Source organism: Nerophis lumbriciformis, linkage group LG24 (genome assembly GCF_033978685.3).
Source record: "Nerophis lumbriciformis linkage group LG24, RoL_Nlum_v2.1, whole genome shotgun sequence".
NCBI lineage: Eukaryota > Metazoa > Chordata > Actinopteri > Syngnathiformes > Syngnathidae > Nerophis > Nerophis lumbriciformis.
In genome coordinates, this window is record NC_084571.2 from 19,868,374 (window position 1) to 19,893,376 (window position 25,003).

General features: G+C 40.0%; 1 protein-coding gene across 4 annotated transcripts in view; it reads right to left on the reverse strand.

Annotated features, from left to right (window-relative positions):
* Window positions 1-25,003, reverse strand: part of LOC133620350 (potassium channel subfamily T member 1-like) — a 289,334-nt gene that overhangs the window by 167,088 nt on the left and 97,243 nt on the right. The window lies entirely within an intron of this gene.

The window sequence follows — 25,003 nt, forward strand, 5'->3', positions numbered from 1 at the left end:
CTTTATTTAGAAACGTACCGAAAAGTATTGATATAATTTCGGTACCGGTACCAAAATATTGGTATCGGGACAACACTAGAACATCCTAGTCCATATTTTTAACAAGTACTAATTATATAGGATAGAACAGACTTTGACTATATTTACGGCTCAAATCAGATGTTTTCCAGCTGACTGTTTGAATTGCAAGTAAAATGTGGTCTTCCTCAGACTCCAGTGCAGGGGTGCCCATTACGTGGATGGCGAGCTAGCGGTGGATGGTGGAGGGTGTGTCAGTCCATCGCCAGCCAGGCATTTTAAAAAATAGACCTAAAAATGACCGATTATCAATCTTCACCAAGACGTCACTTGATTTACATTCACAGCACCCGAGGGTCTTGTGAGATGACGCTGGTTGCTGCCTAATCATTATTAAGAAAACAATGACTGACAGGAAGGCGAGAAACACTTTTTATTTCAACCGTACCTGCCGTCAAAAGCTTAAAGACTGACTGTACAGTTCCTGTCTTCACAATAAAAGCGCTGCTCCATCCTGCCTGCGCTAACAAAATAAGAGTCTCAGAAAGCTAGCGTGCACAAGCTAGCAAGTTACGGAGTTTGCCGCCAATGTATTTCTTGTAAAGTGTATAAAAAGGAGTATGGAAGCTGGACACGTTCATGTGGTATCGGACAGAAAGGAGGACTTTTTTTCTCCTCCATTTGAAAATGTGGACGTTATCATCACTACTGTCTGATTCCAATCAATGCATGTCATCACAATCATCCATCCATTTTCTACCACTTTTTCCCTTAGGGGTCGCAGGGGGCGCTGGAGCCTATCTCAGCTACAATTGGGCGGAAGGCGGTGTACACCCTGGACAAGTCACCACCTCATCGCAGGGCCAACACAGATAGACAGACAACATTCACACTCACATTCACACACTAGGGACCATTTAGTGTTACCAATCAACCCAGGTGCATGTCTTTGGAGGTGGGAGGAAGCCGGAGTACCCGGAAGGAACCCACAAAGTCACCAGGAGAACATGCAAACGCCACACATCACATGGATGAAGATAAGACCTTCTGGAGGAAAGTTCTGTGGTCAGATGAAACAAAAATGGAGCTGTTTGGCCACAATACCCAGAAATATGTTTGGAGGAGAAAAGGTGAGGCCTTTAATCCCAGGAACACCATTCCTACCATCAAGCATGGTGGTGGTAGTATTATGCTCTGGGCCTGTTTTGCTGCCAATGGAACTGGTGCTTTAAATGGGACAATGAAAAAGGAGGATTACCTCCAAATTCTTCAGGACAACCTAAAATCATCAGCCCGGAGGTTGGATCTTGGGCGCAGTTGGGTGTTCCAACAGGACAATGACCCCAAACACACGTCAAAAGTGATAAAGGAATGGCTAAATCAGGCTAGAATTAAGATTATAGAATGGCCTTCCCAAAGTCCTGACTTAAACATGTGGACAATGCTGAAGAAACAAGTCCATGTCAGAAAACCAACACATTTAGCTGAACTGCACCAATTTTGTCAAGCGGAGTGGTCAAAATTCAAGCAGAAGCTTGTGGATGGCTACCAAAAGCGCCTTATTGCAGTGAAACCTGCCAAGGGACATCTAAGCAAATATTAACATTGCTGTATGTATACTTTTGACCCAGCAGATTTGCTCACATTTTCAGTAGACCCATAATAAATTCATAAAAGAACCAAACTTCATGAATGTTTTTTGTGACACACAAGTATGTGCTCATATAATAATAATATTGTATTTGATTTATAACATTCTTCACATTTGCGCAGAAATATCAAAGTGCTACCCCCTAATCCCAATCTCATTCTGGTATTTCATTCACTGACACCCCCCTGTAATAACACTGTGTGTGTTACAACTGCTACCTCACACTGCTCCATCATGTCATTTGTAAATGGTAAATAAAAACAGAATACAATGATTTGCAAATCCTTTTCTACTTATATTCAATTGAATAGACTGCAAAAACAAGATATTTCAACTGGAAAACTTTATTTCTTTCAAATATTAGCTCATTTGGAATTTGATGCCTGCAACATGTTTAAAAAAAGCTGGCACAAGTGGCATAAAATACTGAGAAAGTTGAGGAATGCTCATCAAACACTTATTTGGAACATCCCACAGGTGAACAGGCTAATTGGGAACAGGTGGGTGCCATGATTGGGTATAAAAGCAGCTTTCATGAAATGCTCAGTCATTCACAAACAAGGATGGGGTGAGGGTCTCCACTTTGTCAACAAATGCCTGAGCAAATTGTTTAAGAACAACATTTCTCAACCAGCTATTGCAAGGAATTTAGGGATTTCACCATCTACGCTCCGTAATATCATCAAAAGGTTCAGAGAATCTGGAGAAACCACTGCACGTAAGCAGCAATGCTCAGGCGGTACTGCATCAAAAAGCGACATCAGTGTGTAAAGGATATCACCACATGGGCCCATGAACACTTCAGAAAACCACTGTCAGTAACTACAGTTGGTCGCTACATCTGTAAGTGCAAGTTAAAACTCTACTATGAAAAGCCAAAGCCCTTTATCAACAACACCCAGAAATGCTTCGCTGGGCCCGAGCTCATCTAAAATGGACTGATGCAAAGTGGAAAAGTGTACTGACGAGTCCACATTTCAAATTGTTTTTGGAAACTGTGGACCAAAGAGGAGAAGAACCATCCGGATTGTTTTAGGCGCAAAGTGTAAAAGCCAGCATCTGTGATGGTATGGGGGTGTATTAGTGCCCAAGACATGGGTAACTTACACATCTGTGAAGGCGCCATTAATGCTGAAAGGTACATACAGGTTTTGGAGCAACATATGTTGTTATCATGGACGCCCCTGCTTATTTCAGCAAGACAATGCCAAGCCATGTGTTACAACAGCGTGGCTTCATAGTAAAAGAGTGCGGGTACTAGACTGGCCTGCCTGTAGTCCAGACCTGTCTCCCATTGAAAATGTGTGGTGCAATATGAAGGCTAAAATATCAGAAGGGAGACTGTTGAACAACTTAAGCTGTACATCAAGCAAGGATAGGAAATAATTCCACTTCAAAAATGTGTCTCCTCAGTTCCCAAACTTTTACTCAGTGTTGTTAAAAGGAAAGGCCATGTAACACAGTGGTAAAAATGCCCCCGTGACTACTTTATTGCAATGTGTTGCTGCCATTAAATTCTAAGTTCATAAATAGAACAAAAAAAAAAGGAGTTTCTCATTGTGAACATTAAATATATTGTCTTTGCAGTCTATTCAATTAAATATAAGTTGAAAAGGATTTGCAAATCATTGTATTCTCTTTTTTATTTACCATTGACACAACGTGACAACTTCACTGCTTTTGGGTTCTGTAACTTTTAGGTAAGACACATTGTGTAAAAACAACACAGTACTACTAACAACTACAGTGGTTTGATCAAGTCATGTAAATAATAATGTTCATAAATTACATTGGCGAGTGGACTTCTACAATATCTCCTTCAAGCTGCTTCTCCATCAGGCACACCATCAGCAGCTTTTTCATATTTTCATGGATAAATGTCCGCCATTTGGAATTGATTTGAACATTCTTAGCTGGAGTTAGACTCATTCTGTTTCCGTACGGTGCAGATGATCATGTTTTCGATTATTTCATCCTTTAATTCAATGAATATCAGCCATTCACTCTTCTTCACACTTTCTTCTTTCCCAAGGTTGGAGAACAAACATCTTATGGAGTTCATTGTGGTCTTTGCAATACCAACTAATGGTGGGGATGCCTGTAACTCAAATGTTTGCTAGCAATAAAGCATAACAATTAGCCGAGAGACCGCTCTTATCTCAAAACACTCAAGTTGAGGCACCGTAAATTCTTTACTACAAGCCGCTACTTTTTTCTTTCACTTTGGACCCTGTGGCTTATTAGACATGTGGCCAATTTATGGATTTTTTCTTCGCTATAACAGCGTAAAAATTGTTCAAAAAAACAAGCACAGGAGTTTTTTTGTTTGTGCTATGGCGCCATCCTCCAGACAAGTTTGCTCACTACTGGTATTCTTTTTTTCCCCAACTGGAGTGCCGTGTTCGTCTTCCAGCCGTCCATAGCGTGTCTACTGGTATGGATTCTTCATTCATCACTCCGAGCAACGTTTGTAAGTTTTACAATATAACTAAAACAATTCTTACTTACTAAAGCGTCCAATGTGTGATGTCTGTAGGAGTGTTTTCATGCATATTTGTACGTGCTATTGTAATGTAACCCAGCGAGCGTCGCTAGCATTAGCTAATATGCAAACATGTTTACGAGTGTCTGTGTTAGCATTATTAACTTACAATGACATTCTTTTTGTATCGTTTCAGTTTCACAAATTCCTCAGTAAATTTACCAAAACGTCACCGTGGAGTAATTGAGTCTGTTTAGCTGATTGGAGAGCTAGCTTCCGCAGCTAGTGGGTTCATGACCATGACTTTTGTTTTGTTTGATCAGCCCTTTTACTGCCGTGTTACAGACAGCGTTTAGAAAAAATCAAGGTATGTAAATAAACATTTACAAAATACTTATGTGTAAATAACTAATTTCCCAATGTATATATCTGCGACTTATAGTTCAATGTGACTAATATGTGGAAATGATTTATTACTTCTAAAGGTTTGTGGGTGCGGCTTATATACCGGTGGTGGTTTTTAATATTTGTTTACTTACTATGGTATATTATTTATTTATTCACTGTTCTGTTACAGAGAACAAGGAAATTGGATAACATTGCATTGGTATGAAAAGGGGTAAGATTAAATAAGCTCGGCTTCTTACTACTCCTTTTCGGACGTGCTGTAATGAAACAAGTGGAAATATGTGATGCATCATGTTGTATCGTATGCATGTTCCACATAAACTGAAACTGTACTGAACTTCTGTTTTGTTTTACTGCTGTGTTCAGACACCGTTTGTAAACAATTAATGTAAATAAACATTAACAGAATATGTGTGAATAATACACTATATTGTATAAAATCAAGCACTTAGGCATGGAGGCTGTTTCTACAAACATTTGTGAAAGAATGGGCCGCTCTCAGTAATTTCCAGCGTGGAACTGTCATAGGATGCCACCTGTGAAACAAATCCAGTCCTGAAATTTCCTCGCTCCTAAATATTCCAAAGTCAACTTTATTATAAGAAAAGTGAAGCGTTTGGGAACAACAGCAACTCAGCCACCAAGTGGTAGGCCACGTAAACTGACAGAGAGGTCAGCATAGTGCAAAAACTGTTGCTACAGAGCTCCAAACTTCATGCGACCTTCCAATTATCCCACGTACAGTGCGCAGAGAGCTTCATGGAATGAGTTTCCATGGCCGAGCAGCTGCATCTAAGCCATACATCACCAAGTCCAATGCAAAGCGTGGGGTGCAGTGGTGTAAAGCACGTCGCCACTGGACTCTAGAGCAGTGGAGACGCCTTCTCCAGAGTGATGAATCACGCTTTTCCGTCTGGCAATCTGATGGACCAGTCTGGGTTTGGAGGTTGCCAGGAGAACGCTACATTTCGACTGCATTGGAATTATGGTGTGGGGTTGTTTTTCAGGAGTTGGGCTTGGCCCTTTAGTTCCAGTGAAAGGAACTTTGAATGCTCCAGGATACCAAAACATTTTGGACAATTCCATGCTCCCAACCTTGTGGGAACAGTTTGGAGCGGGCTCTTTCCTCTTCCAACATGACTGTGCACCAGTGCACAACGCAAGGTCCATAAACACATGGATGACAGAGTCTGGTGTGGATTAACTTGACTGGCCTGCACAGAGTCCTGACCTGAACCCGATAGAACACCTTTGGGATGAATTGGAACGGATACTGAGAGCCAGGCCTTCGCCACCAACATCAGTGTGTGACCTCACCAATGCACTTTTGGAAGAATGGTGGACAATTGCTATAAACACACTCCGCAACCTTGTGGACAGCCTTCCCAGAAGAGTTGAAGCTGTTATAGCTGCAAAAGGTGGAGCCACATCATATTGAACCCTATGGGTTAGGAATGGGATGGCACTTCAACTTCACACGTGAGTCAAGGCAGGTGGCCAAATGCTTTTGGCAATATAGTGTATCTTTGATTTATAGTCCAGTGTTGCTAATAAATGGGAAACACACATTTTCTTCTAAAATTTTGTGGGTGCAGATTATATCCCGGTGCGCTCCATAGTCCGGAAAATAGGTTGATCTGTTATGGAGGAGGATCAAACCACCATTTTGTTGTGTTACAAAACTACTTGCTGCCACTCCTAGACCACCAGAGCATAACATGACAGGGTGAGTGCGCACTAGGTGAGTTTGGTCAGGGATTAAGTTTGTTATGAAAATACGCATGACATTTATTTGACATTTTACAAGCTGCTTCTGGTTCTACACGGTGTCTCAGGTGTCGCAGGCAACACGGAGAGTTGAAAAAAAAAGCTGTGCACCAGCTGTAATCTTCCTGATCTGACCAAATGTGAGGTACCCTTACTCCAACATACACAGACTAGGAACAAGGTGGTCTTTTCCTCAAGGTCATGGTGCAATTTTCAATGCCAACAAAGAAATTGACTCAAAGAACGCTCCAATGTAAGTAAAGTAAGGTTCCTCTTTTCCAAAGACGTGCTAACTCGATGCTAATATACATTGACTTTGCTATTGACATGTTACTGGTTTGCATTAGCAATTTTACATGCTGATTTCAAGACCTCCAAATTTGTTAACAAGAAATTTCGTTCTTATCTGTGCTGTAAAGTTCAAATTTGAATGACAATAAAAAGGAAGTCTAAGTCTAAGTCTAACTAAGATGCACGTTACAATCAAACAGCTGGTGTGTATTAACTACAATACTTACAGTATTAACACTTTTCAGGGCACAACAAAAACCAGCAACCCCATAAACTATACACTACTGCCATCTAAAGTCTCGAACTTGCAACTGTAATTGCAATTTAGTGTCAAACATGCAAATGAGATAACAAAAAATAATAAACACCGCCAAAGACATGCACCTGGGAATAGGCCCCTCCCACCTCCAAAGTTATGCACCTGGGGATAGGCCCCTCCCACCTCCAAAGACATGCACCTGGGGATAGGCCCATCCCACCTCCAAAGATATGCACCTGGGAATAGGCCCCTCCCACCTCCAAAGACATGCACCTGGGGATAGGCCCCTCCCACCTCCAAAGACATGCACCTGGGAATAGGCCCCTCCCATCTCCAAAGACATGCACCTGGGGATAGGCCCCTCCCATCTCCAAAGACATGCACCTGGGGATAGGCCCCTCCCACCTCCAAAAACATGCACCTGGGGATAGGCCCCTCCCACCTTCAAAGATATGCACCTGGGGATAGGCCCCTCCCATCTCCAAAGACATGCACCTGGGGATAGGCCCCTCCCACCTCCAAAAACATGCACCTGGGGATAGGCCCCTCCCACCTTCAAAGATATGCACCTGGGGATAGGCCCCTCCCACCTCCAAAGACATGCACCTGGGTATAGGCCCCTCCCACCTCCAAAGACATGCACCTGGGAATAAGCCCCTCCCACCTCCAAAGATATGCACCTGGGGATAGGCCCCTCCCATCACCAAAGACATGCACCTGGGGATAGGCCCCTCCCACCTCCAAAGACATGCACCTGTGGATAGGCCCCTCCCACCTCCAAAGACATGCACCTGGGAATAAGCCCCTCCCACCTCCAAAGATATGCACCTGGGGATACCCCTCCCATCTCCAAAGACATGCACCTGGGGATAGGCCCCTCCCACCTCCAAAGACATGCACCTGGGAATAAGCCCCTCCCACCTCCAAAGATATGCACCTGGGGATAGGCCCCTCCCATCACCAAAGACATGCACCTGGGGATAGGCCCCTCCCACCTCCAAAGACATGCACCTGTGGATAGGCCCCTCCCACCTCCAAAGACATGCACCTGGGAATAAGCCCCTCCCACCTCCAAAGATATGCACCTGGGGATACCCCTCCCATCTCCAAAGACATGCACCTGGGGATAGGCCCCTCCCACCTCCAAAGACATGCACATGGGGATAGGCCCCTCCCATCTCCAAAGACATGCACCTGGGGATAGGCCCCTCCCACCTCCAAAGACATGCACCTGGGGATAGGTCCCTCCTACCTCCAAAGACATGCACCTGGAGATAGGCCCCTCCCACCTCCAAAGACATGCACATGGGGATAGGCCCCTCCCATCTTCAAAGACATGCACCTGAGGATAGGCCCCTCCCACCTCCAAAGACATGCACCTGGGAATAGGTTGATTGGCAACACTAAATGGTCCCTAGTGTGTGAATGTTGTCTATCTGTCTTGGCCCCTGTGATGAGGTGGTGACTTGTCCAGGGTGTACTCCGCCTTCTGCCCGTGTGCCACTGGGATAGGCTCCAGCACCCCCCGCTAACCCGTAAGGGACAAGCGGCAGAAAATGGATGGATAGATGGATGGAAAACAAGATACGTCATTCAGCCAACTCTTCGCACTTCGACATTTAGCGATCACTCCAGCAGCACTGAGAGCGGACTCAGCCAAACTACTTCTAGCTAATGTCGACATTTTCAATGTCAACAAAGAAATTGACTCAAAAAAAACGCTCCAATGTAAGTTAAAGATCTACTTTTCCAAAAATGTGATGCTAATATACATTGCTTTGCTTTTCACATGCTACTAATTAGCATTAGCGATTTCAACACCTCTCAAATTTGTCAATGAAAACGCCAACTAAGATGCAGGATACAATCAAACAGTAGGTGTGTAATAACTACAATAATTACAGTATTAGGGCTGCACGACTTTGAGGAAAAACCTAATTGTGATTTTAACTCCAAAATTAGCAATTTTTACATTTTACGCATATAATGCATAAAACTGTGAAAATAATGAAAATGTTACTTTTAGACTTGTCTGAAGGTGCCACACATTAGATATACAATATGCAATTAAAAATAAAAAAAGATTTACGCAGACAGACTCAGAGCTTTTGTCTACATCATACTCTTAAACTGAAGACATAACCGATATAAACTATACACTGTTTATAATGTAATCATCATTTATATTCAATAACGCAAGTAACCATTTTATTTCTCATCCCTGGTAGAATTGTTTACCATTGTATTGTAATGTATCCTAAATAAATACACAACAAAATAAAATGGACAAAAATGTAACCAAAAGAAATATCGATCAGCTTAAGAGTGCTTTTTTTTTCTCCAGTTGGAAAAAGTAGGCCAGGTTTTTGTTGTGTGTCTCCGTCACATGATCACGTCATTCTCGCTTGTGTATCCGTATTGATGGGCTCATATTGCCCATCAGATTTGATTTTCAAACTGTGGAACGAGGGCTCCATCTAGTGGTATGCCACAGAATCACTCAATGAAATATTCCAACACAGTGTTACTGTTCAAACGGTGTGTAATGTTACCTAAAATATATTTTCTAATTAAAACCTCTGCCTTGTTTTTTTACTTGGGCCTACTACACTACTGCATTTTAATGTTTGTCATTATGGTGGTACTTGGAGAGACAAGTGTTTTCTGAGGTGGGACTTGGGGTAAAAAATGGAGAGCCTCTGGTGTTCTAGACATCCGTGTAGCCTCTTTAATGTAACAATGTGCTTGTTAATGTGGTTTGATGTATCATCTCAAATGTCTTATATCAGTGGTTCTCAAACTTTGTTCACCAAGTACCACCTCAGAAAACACTTGTATCTCCAAGTACCACCATAATGACCAACATTAACATACAGTAGCGCAGTAGGTCTAAGTATTCATTAAAACAAGGCAGAGGTTTTATTTAACAGGTATATTGAATATTTTTAGCCACTGTAACATTACACACATTTTGAACAGTAACACTGTGTTTGAATATGCAAACCCCAAAAGCAGTGAAGTTGTCACTGTCAGGTTTGTCACTGACCGTTCAGTTAGGTTTTGGTTTTTCCTGTCTTTGTTTCCTGTCAGCGCTCTTATTTTGGTTATTTCCTGATTATCTCCCTGAGTGCTTTGTCCCCTCAGCTGTGGCTGATTGGCACCTGGCCACACCTGGTGTCAATCAGCCAGCTGCTATTTGAACCTGCCTTCCTCTTCAGTCAGTGCTGGATTATTGTCACTACTACCTGTCATAATACTTGTCGTTGTAGCTCTGTCTACTTTTGTTCACTCTGCTCATGTCATAGTTCCTTCGTGTCACAGTAAGTGTTTTTGTTTCTTGTCGACAGTTAGCCTTTGTGCTATTTTAGTTCATAGCCAAGTTTGTTCTCCGCCTTGTGTGCGCCTTTTGTTTGTACCCTTTTGTTTGTTTTTTTGCTATAGTGTTAAATTAAATCATGTTTTCTTGTACCAAGCCTGCCGCCATCTCTGCATCTTGGGGTTCGCCACCAACATGCTCTGACAGTCACGTTGTGTAAATGGTAAATACAAACAGAATACAATGATTTGCAAATCCTTTTCAACTTATATTCAATTGAATAGACTGCAAAGACAAGATATTTCATGTTCACACTGGAACATTTTTGTTATTTTTTGCAAATAATCATAAACTTAGAATTTAATGGTAGCAACACATTGCAAAAAAGTTGTCAAGGGGGCATTTTTACCACTGTGTTACATGGCCTTTCCTTTTAACAACACTCAGTAAAGGTTTGGGAACTGAGGAGACACATTTTTGAAGTGGAATTATTTCCCATTCTTGTTTGATGTACAGCTTAAGTTGTTCAACAGTCTCACTTCTGCTATTTTAGCCTTCATATTGCACCACACATTTTCAATGGGAGACAGGTCTGGCAGGCCAGTCTAGTACCCCCACTCTTTTACTAGGAAGCCACGCTGTTGTAACACCTGGCTTGGCATTGTCTTGCTGAAATAAGCAGGGGCGTGCGTCCATGAAAAAGACGTTGCTTGGATGGCAACATATGTTGCTCCAAAAGCTGTATGTACCTTTCAGCATTAATGGTGCCTTCACAGATGTGTAAGTTACCCATGCTTTGGGCACTAATACACCCCCATACCATCACAGATGCTGCCTTTTACACTTTGCGCCTCGAACAATCCGGATGGTTCTTTTGCTCTTTGTTCTGACGTCCAGTTTCCAAAAACAATGTGAAATGTGGACCGTGTCAGACCACAGAACACTTTTCCACTTTGCATCAGTCCATCTTAGATGAGCTCGGGCCCAGCGAAGCGTTTCTGGGTGTTGTTGATAAATGGCTTTGGCTGTAGTTACTGAAAGTGCTTTTCTGAAGTGTTCCTGAGCCAATGTGGTGATATCCTTTACACACTGATGTCGCTTTTTAATGCAGTACCGCCTGAGGGATCCAAGGTCCATAATATCATTGCTTACGTGCAGTGATTTCTCCAGATTTTCTGACCGTAGATGGCGAAATCCCTAAATTCCTTGCAATAGCTGGTTGAGAAATGTTGTTCTTAAACAATTTGCTCAGGCATTTGTTGACAAAGTGATGACCCTCGCCCGATCCTTTTTTCTGAATGACTGAACATTTCATGGAAGCTGCTTTTATATCCAATCATGGCACCCACCTGTTCCCAATTAGCCTGTTCACCTGTGGGATGTTCCAAATAAGTGTTTGATGAGCATTCCTCAACTCTCTGTTTTTTTGCCACTTGTGCCAGCTTTTTGGAAACATGTTGCAGGCATCAAATTCCAAATGAGCTAATATTTGCAAAAAATAAGTTTACCAGTGTGAACATGAAATATCTTGTCTTTGCAGTCTATTCTATTGAATATAAGTTGAAAAAGTTTTGCAAATCATTGTATTCTCTTTTTATTTACCATTTACACAACATGACAACTTCACTGGGTTTAGGTTTTGTAAAAATTAAAAATTAAATAATAATAATAATAACTGGGATTTATATAGCGCTTTTCTAAGTACCCAAAGTCGCTTTACATGTAGAACCCATCATTCATTCACACCTGGTGGTGGTAAGCTACTTTCATAGCCACAGCTGACCTGGGGTAAACTGACGGAAGCGTGGCTGCAATTTGCGCCAACGGCCCCTCCGACCACCATTCATCATTCAGTTCACCGGTGTGAGTGGCACCGGGGGAAAAGGGTGAAGTGTCCCGCCCAAGGACACAACGGCAGCGATTTTTGGATGGTAAGAGGCGGGGAGCGAACCTGCAACCCTCAGGTTTCTGGCACGGTTGCTCTACCCACTACGCCATGCCGCGTACTTTCATCGTGTGTTTCTTTAGGCATGCCACAGTCTTGCACAATGCTTACATTGTGTCAGAATTGATTGGGCAGGTGTTTCTTAGTCTGGCAGGTTTCCATAGCTTCTCTTTCTCTCTCAGGTTTGGGAACTTACCACATAGAAATTCAGCAAACAAACATATTGCCACTGAGAGTGTAAAATGGCACGTGCAGTGTTTTAGTTTCAGGCAGTGAAGTGTTGACGCTGTTTGCTGAACAAGCACTTTTTACTAATCCATCTTTTGTCTTTTAAAAGGTCTCCCATTAAGCTATTTTCATCATTATCGCTAACGAGCAGCGTTTGTCCACACCTGGCTCGTTATTGTCCACTTGCTTTCTACACACTGCACCCCTGCACTCAGCCAACACCATGGATGCCGTATTTGACATCTAGATGTCCTCCAAGAAGCAACCAAGGTCAACATGCTAGGCTATAGGCAAATAGGAGCGAGCAGCTACACAACAGCTAAGCACACAACAGCACACAAGCTCCATATAGGAAAGTAGTGACAGGTCATCAATGCCTTATGACACGCAAGGTATGATACTGTGTGACTCGATGTGTGTGTCACTTTAAGAAAAACAACATGTGACCAATATGGTGTCATTTAACTATTATGTTAGAACCACTAAGGACTGGACTCTCTCACTATTATGTTAGATCCACTATGGACTGGACTCTCACTATTATGTTGGATCCACTAAGGACTGGACTCTCTCATTATTATGTTAGATCCACTATGGACTGGACTCTCACACTAATAACTAGATCCACTATGGACTGGATTCTCACATTATTAATTATATCCACTATGGACTGGACTCTCACACTATTATGTTAGATCCACTATGGACTGGACTCTCACACTATTGTTAGATCCACTATGGACTGGACTCTCACACTATTATGTTAGATCCACTATGGACTGAACTCTCACTATTATGTTAGATCCACTATGGACTGGACTCTCACTATTATGTTGGATCCACTAAGGACTGGACTCTCTCATTATTATGTTAGATCCACTATGGACTGGACTCTCACACTAATAACTAGATCCACTATGGACTGGATTCTCACATTATTAACTAGATCCACTATGGACTGGACTCTCACACTAATAACTAGATCCACTATGGACTGGATTCTCACATTATTAACTAGATCCACTATGGACTGGACTCTCACATTATTAACTATATCCACTATGGACTGGACTCTCACACTATTATGTTAGATCCACTAAGGACTGAACTCTCTCACTATTATGTTAGATCCACTATGGACTGAACTCTCACTATTATGTTGGATCCACTATGGACTGGACTCTCTCACTATTATGTTAGATCCACTATGGACTGGACTCTCACAATATTATGTTAGATCCACTATGGAGTAGACTCTCACACTATTAACTAGATCCACTATAGACCGGACTCTCACACTATTATGTTAGATCCACTATGGACGGGACTCTCTCACTCTTATGCTAGATCCACTATGGACTGGACTCTCACTATTATGTTGGATCCACTATGGACTGGACTCTCTCATTATTATGTTAGATCCACTATGGACAGGACTCTCATACTATTAACCAGATCCACTATGGACTGGACTCTCACACTATTATGTTAGATCCACTATGGACTGGACTCTCACACTATTAACTAGATCTACTATGGACTGGACTCTCACAATATTATGTTAGATCCACTATGGACTGGACTCTCACTATTATGTTGGATCCACTATGGACTGGACTCTCTCATTATTATGTTAGATCCACTATTGACAGGACTCTCATACTATTAACCAGATCCACTATGGACTGGACTCTCACACTATTAACTAGATCCACTATGGACTGGACTCTCACACTATGAACTAGATCCACTATGGACTGGACTCTCACACTATTAACTGAATCCACTATGGACTGGACTCTCACATTATTAACTAGATCCACTATGGACTGGACTGTCACACTTTTAACTAGATCCACTATGGACTGGACTCTCACATTATTAACTCGATCAACTATGGACTGGACTCTCACACTATTATGTTAGATCCACTATGGACTTCCCTGCTGTGAGATGTTACATGATGTTGCTGGTGTACAACCTCTTGGCAATGAAATACATATATTTTTTAAAGCTTTTGTTTACACCAATTACATAAAATGTCGATCGATGAATACCGGTATCGATAAGGAATGTTGATATTAGTTTGTATGCCTACACATGCTTTTAACTTAATTAATTATATAAAATAATATAATTAGCACTACACTTCAATTTAAAGATAGCATAAGTCTGCCATGAGGTTCATGTTTTTCATACCTACCATTGTATTCTGAAATATTTGCATTCCACACTACAAAATAAAAGTACAAAACCCAAAAGCAGTGAAGTTGTCACGTTGTGTAAATGGTAAATAAAAAGAGAATACAATGATTTGCAAATCCTTTTCAACTTATATTCAATTGAATAGACTGTAAAGAGAAGATATTTCATGTTGGAACTGGTAAAATTTGTTATCTTTTGCAAATATTAGCTCATTTAGAATTTGATACCTGCAACACGTTTCAAAAAAGCTGGCACAAGTGGCAAAAAAGACGGAGAAGGTTGAGGAATGCTCATCAAACACTTATTTGGAACATCCCACAGGTGAACATGCTAATTGGGAACAGGTGGGTGCCATGATTGGGTATAAAAGCAGCTTCCATGAAATGCTCAGTCATTCACAAACAAGGATGGGGCAAGGGTCACCACTTTGTCAACAAATGCCTGAGCAACTTGTTTAAGAACAACATTTCTCAACCAGCTATTGCAAGGAATTTAGGGATTTCACCATCTACGCTCTGTAATATCATCAAAAGATTCAGAGAAACTGGAGAAATCACTGCACGTAAGCAGCAATGCTCAGGCGGTACTGCATCAAAAAGCGACATCAGTGTGTAAAGGATATCACCACATGGGCTCAGGAACACTTCAGAAAACCACTGTCAGTAACTACAGTTGGTCGCTACATCTGTAAGTGCAAGTTAAAACTCTACTATGCAAAGCCAAAGCCATTTATCAACAACACCCAGAAACGGCGCCGGCTTCACTGGGCCCAAGCTCATCTAAGATGGACTGATGCAAAGTGGAAAAGTGTTCTGACGTATCCACATTTCAAATTGTTATTGGAAACTGTGGACGTCATGTCCTCCGGATCAAAGAGGGAAAGAACCATCTGGATTGTTATAGGCGCAAAGTGTAAAAGGCAGCATCTGTGATGGTATGGGGGTGTATTAGTGCCCAAGACATGGGTAACTTACACATCTGTGAAGTCACCATTAATGCTGAAAGGTACATACAGCTTTTGGAGCAACATATGTTGTTATCATGGACGCCCCTGCTTATTTCAGCAAGACAATGCCAAGCCACGTGTTACAACAGCGTGGCTTCATAGTAAAAGAGTGCAGGTACTAGACTGGCCTGCCTGTAGTCCAGACCTGTCTCCAATGTGTGGTGCAATATGAAGGCTAAAATAGCAGAAGGGAGACTGTTGAACAACTTAAGCTGTATATCAAGCAAGAATGGGAAATAATTCAACTTCAAAAATGTGTCTCCTCAGTTCCCAAACCTCTACTGAGTGTTGTTAAAAGGAAAGGCCATGTAACACAGTGGTAGAAATGCCCCTTTGACTACTTTTTTGCAATGTGTTGCTGCCATTAAATTTAAAGAAAATAAGTTTCTCAGTGTGAACATGAAATATCTTGTCTTTGCAGTCTATTCAATTGAATATAAGTTGAAAAGGATTTGCAAATCAATGTATTCTCTTTTTATTTACCATTTACACAACGTGACAACTTCACTGCTTTTGGGTTTTGTATCAGATGAACATCAACACTCAAAGCTCCAATATCAGAAGTGAAAAAGTTGTATTGAGACACCCCTAGTGGTCCAAAAATGAACATTTACCTCTACAAGTAAACAATGATCTCATATGAAGTACCAAATATAAACAATACCCTTCAATGCCCTTGAAGACGCCGGATGAGCAATGTCTCCTTCTGGAGTAGACAAGGATCAAGCCGAGGGGTTTTGTTTAATTGGAAAGATGCTGAGACCAGCTCAGTGCTGATGACTGCACACACAAGACATGCCAACATCTAATATACAGTGGTGGTCAGAAGTGTACATACACTTGTAAAGAACATAATGTCATGGCTGTCTTGAGTTTCCAATCATTTCTACAACTCTTATTTTTTTGTGATAGAGTGATTGGAGCACATACTTGTTGGTCACAAAAAAACATTAGTGGACTTTTATGAATTTATTATGGGTCTACTGAAAATGTGACAAAATCTGCTGGGTCAAAAGTATACATACAGCAATGTTATAAACATATTGCTGGGTATTGTGGCCAAACAGCTCAATTTTTGTTTCATCTGACCACAGAACTGTCCTCCAGAAGGTCTTATCTTTGTCCATGTGATGTCGAATGAAACAAAAATGGAGCTGTTTGGCCACAATACCCAGCAATATCTTTGGAGGAGAAAAGGTGAGGCCTTTAATCCCAGGAACACCAATCCTACCATCAAGCATGGTGGTGGTAGTATTACGCTCTGGGCCTGTTTTGCTGCCAATGAAACTGATGCTTTAAATGGGTCAATGAAAAAGGAGGATTACCTCTAAATTCTTCAGGACAACCTAAAATCATCAGCCCGGAGGTTGGGTCTTGGGCGCAGTTGGATGTTCCAACAGGACAATGACCCCAAACACATATCAAAAGTGGTCAAGGACTGGCTAAATCAGGCTAGAATGAAGGTTTTAGAATGGCCTTCCCAAAGTCCTGACTTAAACGTGTGGACAATGCTGAAGAAACAAGTCCATGTCAGAAAACCAACACATTTAGTTGAACTGCACCAATTTTGTCAAGAGGAGTGGTCAAAAATTCAAGCAGAAGCTTGTGGATGGCAACCAAAAGCGCCTTATTGCAGTGAAACTTGCCAAGGGACATGTAAGCAAATATTAACATTGCTGTATGTATACTTTTGACCCAGCAGATTTGCTCACATTTTCAGTAGACCCATAATAAATTAATAAAAGAACCAAACTTCATGAATGTTTTTTGTGACCAACAAGTATGTGCTCCAATCACTCTATTACAAAAAGTTATATATATATATATATATATATACATATATATATATATATATATATATATATATATATATATATATATATATATATATATATAACTTCATGAATGTGATTGGTATGTTCTCCAATCACTCTATCACAAAAGAATTACAGACAGCCATGACATTATGGTCTTTACAAGTGTATGTAAACTTTTGACCATGACTGTAGATGTGATTTATACCCTAAAATGTCAGAAGTTGATCCTCATGAGGGAAAGGAAGGTGACAGTCCAGGAGAGGAGGGGGCTGAGATGCATTGATTGGAGCAGAGAGACATTTAGTGGTGAAGTCAGGAACTGCAGGAACTGAAAACTATTGATGAAAAAGATGCATTCTCCAGTGAATAACATACAGTAGGTGGCAGTAGAGACCTGTTTGTTCCTGAATCAATCAAGCACCAAATTAAAGTGCCACTCCGCACATATGATCAGAGTGCAGCTTTTAATTGGACATTACAACAACTTATTGTTTCATTTAAATCCTGCATGCGTCACATATTCCTTAATACTCTTATTGTCTTCTAGGTTCTACTTTGTGAGTTGTGTATGTGCTGCAACATTCTCATGCCTTGTCAGACAATAGACTGTGAAACTCAGGAAGTGAGAGCATAGTTCCATGACAAAAGTGTGGAATGGATGATGGAAAATGTCAACATGTTAAACAGTGAGAGTGAATGATCCATGACAAAGATGGGCAAGGGGTGGAGTTAAATAATCTTTGCTTCTTCCTGTACACTCCTTTTATGGACATGATGAATTGTGCAGCTGTAAACTTGTAATATGTAACCATGTGAACATTTTATACCTCAGTTATTGTGAACAACATCATCACCATTATTACCTAATTAGTCTGCTGACGTATACAGTAACATATTGTGTCATTTATCATTCTATTATTGTGTCAACAATATGAGGGACAAACTGTAAAAATGTATTATTAATCTACTTGTTCATTTACTGTTAATATCTGCTTATTTTCTGTTTTAACATGTTCTATCTACACTTCTGTTAAAATGTAATAATCACTTATTCTTCTCTTCTTTGATACTTTACATTAGTTTTGGATGATACCACACATTTAGGTATCGATGCGATACCAAGTAGTTACAGGGGACGGCATGGCGCAGTTGGGAGAGTGGCTGTGCCAGCAACCTGACGGTTCTGGCACTGGGTTCCTGGTTCGATTCCCACCTTCTACCAACCTCGTCAAGTCCGTCGTGGTTAGGGCCTTGCATGGCAGCTCCCACCATCAGTGTGTGAATGTGTGTGTGAATGGGTGAATGTGGAAATAGTCAAAGCGCTTTGAGTACTTTGAAGGTAGAAATATATATATATATATATATATATATATATATATATATATATATATATATATATATATATATACACAAGTACAACCATTTACCATTTACAAAATCATACATTGGTTATATTCAAAGTCCTCCTGACTTTATAAATATATATATATATGAAAATTAAAAAAAGGAAAAATAATTTTGTGACAATAAAAAATATTGATGGAATCATATTATCTAGTCAATGTAATCATTGACTAGATACGCTATTGTACTTGGTATCATTACAGTGGATGTCAGGTGTAGATCCACCCATGGCGTTTGTTTACATTCAGGAGAGCTAGCTTTTATTAGCGGTGACACCGGTGAGCTATTGTATCCGCCTAGGGTGTGTAGTGAAGCATGTTTAGCTATTCCTCGTCCTCCAGTGATAATGCTACTTGTAAGAAACATACTTTATTTGTCGCCATGGAGGCCAGGATTAGTGATTTAGAAGTAGCTACAACACTGTGGATGGATGTTAGCTGCTAGCTAGCTAGCCATGTCTTAAAGCACCTCTTCCTGAGGGTGTTTCAGTGTTATAACTTCACCTTTATCCTTACTTTTTACACCAAAATGCGTCCATTCTCCCTTTTCTGTCTACACACTGTGTCTGCTTGTAAGTACACTGTGTGTGTGTGTGCTGTCGAACATGCTCCTCTGCTCGTAAAACCAGCAATGTCATGATGTGACGACATGGCCGTTAAAAAAAAAAAAAGAAAAAAAAGAATGGGTGAACCAGTACTTTTCAAACAGAGTGTAGTACCGTTTTTGATTCATTAGTACCATGATACTATACTGGTACAGGTATACCATACAACCCTAACTTATACACACAATGACATTTTTGTACCAGGTTTTATTTAAAATAAATAAAAATAAATAAATAAATTGACATTATTCTTTCACTGGCAGAAGAAATATTAAATAATAATCTGGCTTCTTAAGAGACTTATTATTGTGAGTGCTTTAATATGTTTATTTCCTAGCATTTGTAGGATTTGATTTGTCAAAGTTTAAATAATTTTTAATGACAAATAAAAAAACTAAACGGGTTTTGGGTGCATCACTTTTTAGTTACGCTAATTGACTTCCACTGATTTTATTCAACTGAGGGATCCAAGGTTACGGCCTTGCTGCTTACGTGCAGTGATTTCTCCAGATTCTCTGAACCTTTTGATGATATGACGACGTGTAGATGGTGAAATCCCTAAATTCCTTGCAATAGCTGGTTGAGAAATGTTGTTCTTAAACAATTTGCTCAGGCATTTGTTGACAAAGTGGTGACCCTCGCCCCATTCTTGTTTGTGAATGACTGAGCATTTCATGGAAGCTGCTTTTATACCCAATCATGGCACCCACCTGTTCCCAATTATCCTGTTCACCTGTGGGATGTTCCAAATAAGTCTTTTATGAGCATTCCTCAACTTTCTCAGTTTCTTTGCCACTTGTGCCAGCTTTTTGGAAACATGTTGCAGGCATCAAATTCCAAATGAGCTAATATTTGCAAAAAATAAATTTTCTCAGTGTGAACATTAAATATCTTGTCTTTGCAGTCTATTCAATTGAATATAAGTTGAAAAGGATTTGCAAGTCATTGTATTCTCTTTTTATTTACCATTTACACAACGTAACAACTTCACTGCTTTTGGGTTTTGTAGATATTGTGCATATAGATATTTAGTTTGTTTTGTATTGAAATGGCTGACTTAGTCTTTTGTGTTCATGGTCGCCTTGTTTTTTTGTTCGAGAGTAACTCTGGCAATCGAAGCTCGATAAATACATGTGGCGCTAAATTTACCCAGCAGAGGGCGATAACGCTGCACCTTAGGTTTAATTGTGTTGAGCCATTCATTGTGTGCAACATTTGATGTTTCATTTCTATATTTGTTAACATTTGTAGTTTATTGTGTGAATGTATTAACACTAAACCTTCTATTTTATTTACGTAAAATACACAATGGTCATTATTCATGTAAAATACACAATGGACATTGTGTAAAATACACAATGGACATTGTTTGTGTAAAATACACAATGGACATTGTTTGTGTAAAATACACAATGGACATTGTTGATGTAAAATACACAATGGATATTGTTGATGTAAAATACACAATGGATATTGTTGATGTAAAATACACAATGGACATTGTTTATGTAAAATACACAATGGACATTGTTTATGTAAAATACGCAATGGGCACTATTTATGTAAAATACACACTGGACATTTTGTAAAATACACAATGGGCATTATATATGTAAAATTACACAATAGGCATTATTTGTGTAAAATTACACAATCGACATTCTGTAAAATACAGAATGGACTTTATGTAAAATACACAATGGACATTATGTAAAATACACAATGGGCATTATTTATGTAAAATACACAATGGGCATTATTTATCCAAAATACACAATCGACATTATGTAAAATACACAATGGACACTATGTAAAATACACAATGGACATTATTTATCTAAAATACACAATGGGCATTGTTGTTTTTTTAAATACACAATCGACATTATGTAAAATACACAATGGGCATTATTTATGTAAAATACACAATGGACATTATTTATGTAAAATACACAATGGACATCATGTAAAATACACAATGGGCATTATCTATGTAAAATACACAATGGAAATTATTTATGTAAAATAAACAACAGGCATTATTTATGTAAAATACACAACGGGCATTATTTATGTAAAATACACAATGGACATGATGTAAAATACACAAGGGACATTATTTATGAAAACTATACTTCTGTAATGTTTATTTGAAGTTTATATTCTCAGTCTAACAAACCTAAATGAAGGAAGAAGTGTAAAGAAATAAAACTGAGGAAAGAAAGTAATTCAAAAAGAGGAACATCAATCCTCAACCAAACTCATTGAGCTTCTGTTTCTTCCTGCTGTTAACTATCTGTCTAGCTGCACACACTGGAAACAGAGTAGTGAGGGCAGGATAGTAAATTTATTCAGAGTGCTGTGCGAAAATCTTTGCAATTAAGTAAACACAGTCTCAAAGAAATATAACCTGCAGAAGCACTTCCTGACGAGACATCCACATTTCGATGTCCGGCCTCTGAGCCCTTGGGCTGGTGAAACGATAATACAGGAATTGTATCGCGGTTTATCGTTGCATCCCTAAATGTTCCATAATATAACTCAGGGTTTCCACGTAATGTAATCGAATGTGGTGCGCCTATAATTTGTGATGTACAGAAACCTTGAACACTAAAAAAAGACCGCGCTACCGAAACTGGATGTAAACAAAACGCACGCCATTGCCTGGAGCGTTGTCAGCATGTCTGTGATGTGGACTTGATTTTTATATATAGTGCAGAGTATACCTGCGGACAGCCAAAAAGCGGCTTTTAAGAAGAGAAAGTCAAACTAGAGCAACAGTGCCAAGCATGTGTGACGTCATGCTCCTGCAGCTAGCTTCTTTAGTCAGGAACATGGAGGAACAGAAGTAGTTTCTAAATACGAGCACATTTTAAAATAACATTAGAATAATATGCTAGATTTGTTGCTAGTTGTTTTTAATTAAAAAAGGTATTAAAACAAAGTACATTGTACAAAAAGCAGCAACAATTGAAATTATGTTTATATTAATAACAGCTTTGTTTTAAATGTATGTATACATTTTTTTTAGCCTTTTTAAAGAAAATGATATTTTTGAAAATGATGCAAATTACTCAATGACGTCATGTGACCACGCCCCCACCGCCACAGGTATCTTGGCAGTTTAGGGGAAACCCTGTAACTTGTTAATAAGCATGTCAGAAACAAATGAACTATTATCTACATTAGAGTAGGGTTGTCTTCATACCAATATTTTGGTACCGGTACCAAAATGTATTTCAACACTTTTCTAAATTAATGGGACCACAAAAAAATTTCATTATTGTCTTTATTTGAACAAAAAATCTTATGTTTATTATTGTAATTTAGTCCTTAAATAAAATAGTGAACATACTAGACAACTTTTTGTAGTAAGTAAACAAACAAAGACTCCTAATTAGTCTGCTGACATATGCAGTAACATATTGTGTCATTTATCTACCTATTAGTTTGTCAACATTATAAAGGACAAGCAGTAGAAAATTGATTATTAATCTACTTGTTCATTTACTGTTAATATCTGCTTACTTTCTGATTCAACATGTTCTATCTACACTTCTATTAAAATGTAATAATCACTTATTCTTCTCTTCTTTGATACTTTACATTAGTTTTGGATGATACCACACATTTAGGTATCGATCCGATACCAAGTAGTTACAGGATCATACATTGGTCATATTCAAAGTCCTCATGTGTCCAGGGACATATTTCCTGACTTCATGAACATAATGTGAATTAAAGAAAAAGGAAAAAAGATTTTGTGACGATAAAAAAAAAATATGGCGACCTGGTACTTTTCAAACAGAGTATAGTACCGTTTTTGATTTATTAGTACCGCAATACTATACTACTACCGGTATAGCGTACAACCCTACATTGCATACATAACCACTACAAAAAAATGAAACAAAAGTGACATAATCTAATGAAGCTACTACTATCTGTCACATTTCAACATTGACTGATGTGTTTATTGATCTCCTGTGGCACTCTAGATGTTGTCATTTCCCAGTAACATCCTCCCTTGATAGGAGCTGTGATGGGGCCAAAAATCTCAACGTTGGCCGCCAAGCGCCACCATCATGCTATGAGCTGCATGCTCCGTGCAGCAGATGGGCGCCGGGAGCTGTGATGATGCCTCTTCTGTCAAAACATATTAAGGCAGCAAGCTGGCGCTGCTATGGGCGAGCAGCGAAACTCTCAACACACACATTCTTGTAGGTCTTACCTTCTTGAGACCCTTTCTAGATATATAAAGATTTATATTTACATAATTAATAACATACACATACTATGCAAATATAAAAAAAGGTGAGCTTTTAGTAAATTTTGTTTGTAATTGTTTTTTAATCTTTATTACTTATTACTTCAAGTTATTACAGTATGTCTCTATGTATGTTGGCCACAGGGGGGGCACTTTTAAAAGCGACACAGTCAATTTGTAAAATCCCTCCTTTTTGGCACCACCCTCATTTTGATAGATTTCACCACCAGGGGTGCAAATGAGATCTCTACTTTTTGTTTTTTGTAATGTGCTTAAGTCTAATGACAAAGGAGTCAGGGACCACAGATGGCCCCTGTGCCGCACTTTGGGTAACACAGCTGTAGAAGCTAACTGTTAATGGCCACTATAGTCTTAGTAGCGTAGTGTATTTGTTCATCCTATGCTCACATATGGTCTGTCTTACATCAGCACCAGAAGTGGTACAATCAGCTGTTCACCTGGCGGGTTATCATATATTGCTGTCTTTGCACCTGTCAATGTTTACTTTTGTATGCACATTAAATCAACAAAAGAATCCTGACTTTGGAGCAATGTTCACGGACTCTAGTATTTGGCTCTCTATTAGATTAAAGTTAAGTTAAAGTACCAATGATTGTCACACACACACTAGGTGTGGTGAAATTTGTCCTCTGCATTTGACCCATCCCCTTGTTGCACCCCCTGGGAGGTGAGGAGAGCAGTGGGCAGCAGCAGTGGCCGCGCCCGGGAATCATTTTTGGTGATTTAACCCCCAATTCCAACCCTTGATGCTGAGTGCCAAGCAGGGAGGTAATGGGTCCCATTTTTTATAGTCTTTGGTATGACTCGGCCGGGGTTCTAACAACCTACCGATCTCAGGGCGGACACTCTCACCACTAGGCCACTGAGTAGTAGATGCAATGGTTTCCTGTATTGGGAACATGATTTCGGTCCTAATGTTAAGTTAAAGTTAAAGTACCAATGATTGTCACACACACACTAGGTGTGGTGAAATGTATCCTCTGCATTTGACCCATCCCCTTGTTCACCCCCTGGGAGGTGAGGGGAGCAGTGGGCAGCAGCGGTGACGCGCCCGGCAATAATTTTTGGTGATTTAACCCCCAATACCAACACTTGAAGCTGAGTGCCAAGCAGGGAGGTAATGGGTCCCATTTTTATAGTTTTTGGTATGACTCGGCCGGGGTTTGAACTCACAACCTACCGATCTCTGGGCGGACATTCTAACCACTAGGCCACTGTGTTCACCGGTCTTGATATGGAAGGAATACAAGAAAACACACACACACACACACACACACACACACACACACACACACACACACACACACACACACA